A 7,876-nucleotide genomic window follows, 5' to 3' on the forward strand; every position below is an offset into this window, starting at 1 on the left:
TGCTTCTTCCTCGAACAACTTTTGTTGGTTTTGCCTCGTCTTGGAAGACCCATACAGTTGATTGCTGTTTTGTTTCCGGCTCATATGCATAGATCCATGATTTGTGACCTGTGTAGATGTTATACACAGCCTTTGATGTACCTTGAACGTATTTTTCCAACATTTCCTTGCACCAATCGACACGAGCCTTTTTTTGAGCGCTTGTCAGATTATGCGAGATCCTACGCGAACAAATTTTTTTAACGTTCAAATGTTCATGCAATATTTTATTGATGTTAGTCATACTAATGTCCAAAGACGTCTATCTCACGGTATGCTACATGACGATTTTGCTTTATCAGTTCACGCACAGCATCGATCTTTTCTGGTACAACAATGGATTTTGTACGACCTACACGGGATTCGTCCTGGATCGAACATCGACCATGATTAAACTCGTTATACCAATTTTTTACAGTCCTGTAGGATGGCGCTTTATCGCTGAGTAAAGAATTAAGTTCATCGAGGCACTCTTGTCTTGACAATCCACGTCGAAAGTTATGAAAAATAATGGCACGAAAATGTTCACGATTCAATTCCATTTTTTGAAAGAGAAGAACTTTTCAATTTACTGTCAACAACACAAATGAAGCTATAATGGTAAATCGTCTGCTGAATTTATGTTTAAAAATATCAAACTTTCGATTAAAATCGTCTGCGGTCGCCTAGCAACACTTACTGTTGCCAAGGCCAGAAATATAAATAGCAACCCTCGTATTTATTCGATCTCCTTAGATTGTTTTCCTAAAATAACAAAAAGTTGCCAATATTATTTACATACGCTTCGATCGTCATTTTTCAGACTTTCTAACTGGGGTATACTAATTACAGTTAATTAAAAATAGCTAATCAAGATATTACAATATCTTACTCTTCGAGAAGGAATTTTTTATTTTTAAGTTCATAAATTTAGCTTATTGGATTCTCTTCACATTCCTATTCTTTGCAGTTTTTTAAAAGTATATTATGCATGCTTGCTTCTTTATGTGTTCTTTTCAATTGTCTTCTGTGTTTCTTGTCTTGAACTCTACATTTACTGTGTCTCTCTTGGCGATCAATATATCACTGTTGTGATCTTTCCAGAAAGGTATCCATGAGTCTTTCCTTCTTCCCCTCGGGATCGGCAGACTAGCTGCTTTTCTTAGACTGGATTCAAAAGTTCTCATCACATTATTTATGTCTCCAGTAAGAGGATTATTAGTGCAGGTATCTTCTAGGATTTTCTCGAAACTCACCCAGTCCGCCTTTCTGAAGTTCCAGGAGCATTTCCCTTGTTTGATTGATTCAACGTGAAAATCAAGGGATATAACGATAGGCCTATGGTCACTGATTGCAGAGTTGAGAACTGTTCATTGTGCTTTGGGTTCATTCAGGTAGTCGATTGCAGTTATGTCAATTGCTGATTCAGTACCATAAGTTCTTGAGAGGTACGTATTTTCTCCATTATTTAGGGTTGTTAGTTCCAGATCATCCATCATATCTTCCACCTGCGATCCTTTCTTATCCAAATATGCAGAACCCCATAGTTTAGGCTATAAAATGCCGTTTTTGCTTGGATTCCTATTCTTTTTTTTTTTTAGGAATTCTTGAGTAGTAATTTTTTTTAGTGTTTACATACAGATCAGTTTCTCATTAAAGAGGGATGTTAATTTGTTCCTAGAGTTCTATTTCCTATTCAGTAATTTTTTGAATCTTTTTTTTTTCTTGGATTTTTTCATTTATTACTTAACTATTTTATTTGCTAAGCAACTCATCTGAAAACTTCTAGCCCATAGCTTTATTTCTTAAATCAGAAAGAACTCAAAACTATGATGATAGTTCCTGTTAGTTTTATTATGTAGTCATCAATATTTAATATGATATTTAACTAATTAAAGTGCTTATGTGTGTTTTTTTAAATTTTACTTTGTAAAATAAACAATTCACAATAAATCAGGTAAAGAGTCTTGACGACTGCAGCAGAACATAAGATATAATTCTGCTCCCTCCTATAGTTTTATGTGTCTACAAAGGTCAATTACAATTCAATGATAAATAGGTTCAGAACTTAATCAATAACAAAATAATCGCATAATAAAAAATTGGTATTTATGAAACTTGATTGTCTTATGAATATGCTGATTTTTTAAATGAGGGGAAATTCTTAAATTTAAAAATATTATCTAGACAGAAGTTTTTCTGCAAGATTTGTAAAAATACATAGGTACATATTTCCAAAAAAATATATTAACTAAGCATAATCGCTCAGATCATTAAATATTGAATTCTATTTAAATTGAAGGAATAATTAATTATATCTATTTTATTATTACTTGGTTTTTAGTTTTCTAACATTTCAGACATGAATGCATGGTTAGAGTTAGCTTTCCTTTTCCAGCTCATTATATTTTAAATATTTTTGAGCTATGACTGTTCAGCTTTTTAACTTCCAAAACTGTTTTGCCTTAAAAGTTGCTTTATTACTTGCAGCTGTTATTTATTGGCATATTAGTTTTTGCATAGGTAATAAATTTGACTCTGATAATTTGAATTAAACTGTGAAAAAGTCCACGATTTAAAATCTAAAGACAATTCTTTTATATTCTGATCAATTATTTTTTGAAAAGAAAAAATAACATTTGTTTTGCAGCCCTTGCTAAATTGAAAATCAGAGAGGGCACATAAATTTTAAAAGTTAAGAGAAAACAATTTGTTTGAGGCAGTTTCTGGTTGTTGGAACCATGCAGCAAGGAACAGTAAGCAGTTCATCACATCAATTATTCAATTCAATTTGTAAAACTCATCTTGTAAGTCATTTTTGTTTCATTAAAACAAAGTTATTTTCAATAATGATTTTTTTTCAATTAATCATAACATTTTATTTTATTAAAATATTCATTTACATTAGTGGTTTATCAGAACATATTATTGAAGTTATATTTTGAAAGAATTCCATTATTATAATTTCATCAGTCCCTAATGGACTTAAACTGAACCAAAACTAATAAAAATTTCCTGTTATTCAAAAATATCATTACTCATTTAGCTTAAGTTATGACCTATTGCTATTTCAATTTCAATACTTTATATTAGTTACTAAAAGATCTCGTAAAGAGGATTTTCTTAAAACACAAATTTTATTTATGAAACATAAGCTTTCCTTGTTCAAAAATTCTCTACTGTCAACAATTCCTAATTAGTTGATTTTTTGCTATTTAAAGACATTTTGTCTAAGTTTGAAATAAGTTTCAAAATGTGCATTATTTTGAAGGCAATATGATAAACACGTTTGCATTTTTACCTACTTCTCAATTCTACCAGTTCGGGTCTTTAAATGTATAAATACACGGCATGTATTATTTATTGTGGCCCATTTTTAAAATGATAACTGTACACCTGAACTCACTATTTTATTACGTTCATTACTTGATTTACTCCATTCAATACTTTTTTTTTATTTTGAATTACCAAGACATTGATACTGTATTTTTTAAATGGTTTCTGTTACCCAATCGAGCAAATTCTACACAATCAAGTGAAAATTGTTATTCAAAATTTTTAATGAAGAAGGTTCATACAGAGTTAAAATTATTAGAAACATAAGTTTTAGAAAAATAATAGCTCTTGTAATGATTTCCTCTGATCCATTTGCATAATTTCTCACAATCTTTACTGCATGAAACAAATTTAGATCTTGAGAAGAATTTCCCATATTTCTTTCTACCCGCTTCGATTCTGCCCAATGAAAAAAAAATGTTCTCTTGTACTCAGATGGTCACCAGCGTGAGGAAGCCTAAATTTTTATTTTAGAACTTAACTTACTTTTTTAAACTTTCATTTTATGAATATGAAACAAATTCGTGCTAATGTTCTACTAAGGATCTCACTCAAAAAAGTAATTTCCTTTTCATAGCCTTGTGATTTTGAATCCAATCCAGAAGACAAGGGAGCTCCTGGATCGAGTACTGGGAGAAATTTGCCTTCGTGGAGGACTTTTTGATGGAGCTAACCCGCATTTGCGTTATATGGAGAGGAAGACCACGACAACCTCCCACGGTTAGCCTGACGGCAAGAGGACTCTAACCCATGATCCGTCTACCACTGAGGATATTACACGTCAGCACAGTGGTCGGTGCAAGTCGTGTGCGGAATTCGTATCAACTGAGATTCGAACCCGCTTCGCCTCATTGGAAGGCGAACGCTTTATCCCCTGAGCCATCGCGGCTCTTTCAGAAATATTCTGGAAAAGTAGCGAAAACTTTGAATATTGAAATCGAAAATTAGATTGTGTAATTTTAGAGTAAGAAGTTTAAAAGTTTTCAAGAGCGGAAAGAATACTTTGAAAAAAGGAAGTTTCATTAATAAAACAATTTCAAAAAAAATTTTTTTTTCAGAATCTTATTCAACAAATAAATTTTAAATTTTAGGTTCTGACAACACCCCTATAGAATTTAATGTGTATTCCTTAGGAATGTTCAAACACTCTGAAGATCCTCAGTATCAAATATTTTTAAAAAAATCAGCAAGTATAATCTTCTCTTGTTTTTCATTTATATTATTTAGCATAAGGTTATTATAATTTTTTCACAAAAATACATTTTACTTATTCTTCTGTTCAAAAAATAAATAAAATTCTTAAAAAAAAAAATCAATAAATGCAAAATTTACAAAGACTATTATTAAAATCTGTAAATAAAAATATGTGTAATAAGATACCTTTTAATAATTTTAGATGAAGAGATATAAAAATTTTTTAATTATAAGTGTTGAAATAAATTTAGTATAAACCAAAAAAAAAAAAAACTTGAATAAAGCTCAAAAGTACAGAAATGGACATACTATAGATCCGCTTCTGTGAACAAGAAACTTTCTCGGTGTCTAAACAAAATATGATAGCAGTGACGTAAAAAGACCAAAAAAAAAACAAAAAAAAAAAAAATTAAAAAAAAAANAAAAAAAAAAAAAAAAAAAAAAAAAAAAAAAAAAAATTACAAAGTGGTTTAATAAAAGAGCAAAATTATAAGAATGTTTCTTACACTATTTCCCTAGTCAATAACATGGAAAAGCCGGTTTGGCTGTACGGAGAAAAATGCTGGTTAAAATAAGACTATTTACGTGAAGAACCGTTATTGAACTAACCAATAGAGGCAGAGGAACAAGTTTGAGCAAGAAAATAAAAGTGGGTGGGAGACGGTTGGCCAGTACCAGGCTGCAAAAAATTATATTAAAATAGATTTCCAAATATTGGGAAACGGTGGGATACTTGAAAGTTTAATAATAAATTATAAAATTTTTTCAAAATTTGGAAAGTTTAACGAGGACCCATATGCCGACTTCGGTGATATGCAGGGAACCGTGCTTTAACAATCAGCCCACTGCGGGATGCAATTTGGGGAATTTAGATAAAAATAATTGTTAATGCACGAAACTTTGGTGGATTGTTAGATTAGCTTTCCATACATGGCATCAATAATATTGGAAGGGAAACCATGGTACACAGTGATATGGATTAATCTTCATTGAGAATAAATCTATTTGAACAAATTTCAGAGAAGCTGCAAGCAAATGTACGCGAGGCAACTACCTTTTGGTTATAGAAAAGGGCTGAAAGGTTAAGTTCGGGAGGGAAATCCATCCCAATTAAGAGTAACAGGAATGTCTAAGAAAGCTAAACACTTATTTTCTGGTTCAAACGAGAATTGTATGCAAGGATATATAGGATTCCTAACATTAAAATGTAATCAATATGTAATAATCAATATTGTAACCTTAGTCATCAATATGAAACAATTGTTGACATAGCGTCTATAATAAGGGAACTTTATTAAATGAAAGAGCTTCACTTCAAAGTAGTGCAGAAGATAGGGTTGCTAATGCTAAACCATCAATTATTTGACAAAATTTACCTTTAAAGTGAAAGTAGACTTCTATAAACAAATGGGGTTACGAATGTGTCAATTTCAACTTTGTTAAAGTGAAACTTTTATGATCTCTCTTGAAAGGCGTCAATGATGATGAATAAAGATTTTACATTAAAAAAGATTTTTATTTTCATTATGTTTAAGCAACTGAAATTCATTAGCTGCTAACTCATTCGAGTTTTTAGCAGTAAATGAATTCCAACTGAGATAGTGGGGATAGAACTGATACAAAATGTTGAGCTAATTTACAGGGAGTGGTACCAATATTAGAAACAAAGGGTTGAAAAGAATACCAGGCTTATGAACTTTGGGAAAAATCTTGTATGGTGTGAATAAATAGGTATTTGAATTAGTAGCACATTCGTTAGTAGTATGAATTAGTAGCACAGGAGAATGGAAGAGCACACAAACGAAAACTTGGAAAAACGCAACGGAAAATGTACAAAGGAAAACATCTTTGAAAAAAATAAAGTATAAAAATAAATAACTTGGAAAAAATAAAATGGAAGAAAATCCTAGAAAAATCACAAAGTAAAACACATTTGGAAAAAAAAAACAGTGGAAAAATTAAAAAAGTGAAAGGAAGAAAATGGAAGAAACGAAAACACAATGGAAAAAACAAGTGAACTTGAAAAAAAGTCTTCGGAAAAAACACAAAACAAAATTGGAAAGAACACTATGAAAAAAAAAATTTAAAACAATGGAAAAACTTGGAAAAGAAAAAACGGAAAAAAATCTAAGGAAAATCAAGAGGAAAAACGGACTTGAAAAAATACGGAAAAACACAATGGAAAGGAAAACTTGAGAAAAATAAATTGGAGAAGAAATCAAATAGAAAAACTTGGAAAGAACACAATAGAGACGAAATTAGAAACAAGCACAATGAAACAATGGAATAAATAAAACGGAACGAAAAAGTCTTGGAAAAATCATTTTGGAAAACACACTTGAAAAAGACAAAGAATAAAAATCTGGGAAAAAAAAAACACAAACTGAAAAAATTTGGAAAAAAACACAAGAGAAGCAAAATCAGGAAGAACACTTTGAAACAGAAATTAGAGAAAAACACAATGAAAAACCAGGAAAAATGAAATAGAAAAATATAGGAAAAGTCACAAATGGAAACACACTATAAAAAAAACAATAGTAAAGAGACTAAAAAAACATATTGGAAAAGAAAACTTGTGGAAAAATAAAATTGAAAAATAAATTGGAGAAAAATTCCAGTAGAAAAACTTGGAACAACCACAATGGAGACAAATTAAAAAAGAAACATAATGGAATAAAAATTGAAAAAAAACTTGGGAAAAATAAAACGGAAAGAAAAAATCTTGGAAAAAACCACATTAGAAAACGCACTTGGAAAAGACGTAAGAAAAAATTGTGGGAAAAACAAGCCGAAAAAACTTGAAAAAAACACGATGGAAACAAAATTAGAAAGAACACTATGGAATAAAGATTGAAGAAAAACACTTTGTGAAAAACACAATAAAAAACCTTGGGGAAAAAATAGAAAAAAAATCACAATTGAAAACACACTATAAAAAAGAAAAAAAAGTAAAAAGACCCTGAGAAAACACATCGGAAAATGGAAAAGGATATTGGAAGAAAAAAAAACAAATGGAAATAATTGGAAAGAACTCAATGAAAACATAATTAAAAAGGAACACAATTGAATAAAAATTGAAAAAACAATTTGAAAAAATCACAGAAAACACACTTTGAATAGACATAGGAAAAAAATTGTGAGAAAAATAAAAAACACAATGGAAACGAAATCGGAAGAAACACTATGGAATAAAAATTGAAGAAAAACACCTTTTAAAAAACACAATTAAAAACTTGAGGAAAAAAAAGTAGAAAAAAAAATCTTGGAAAAAATCACAATTTGAATTACACAATATAAAAAAGAACACAAAGACCCTGAAGAAATACAT

This window comes from Parasteatoda tepidariorum, chromosome 4 (genome assembly GCF_043381705.1).
Source record: "Parasteatoda tepidariorum isolate YZ-2023 chromosome 4, CAS_Ptep_4.0, whole genome shotgun sequence".
Classification (NCBI taxonomy): Eukaryota; Metazoa; Arthropoda; class Arachnida; order Araneae; family Theridiidae; genus Parasteatoda; species Parasteatoda tepidariorum.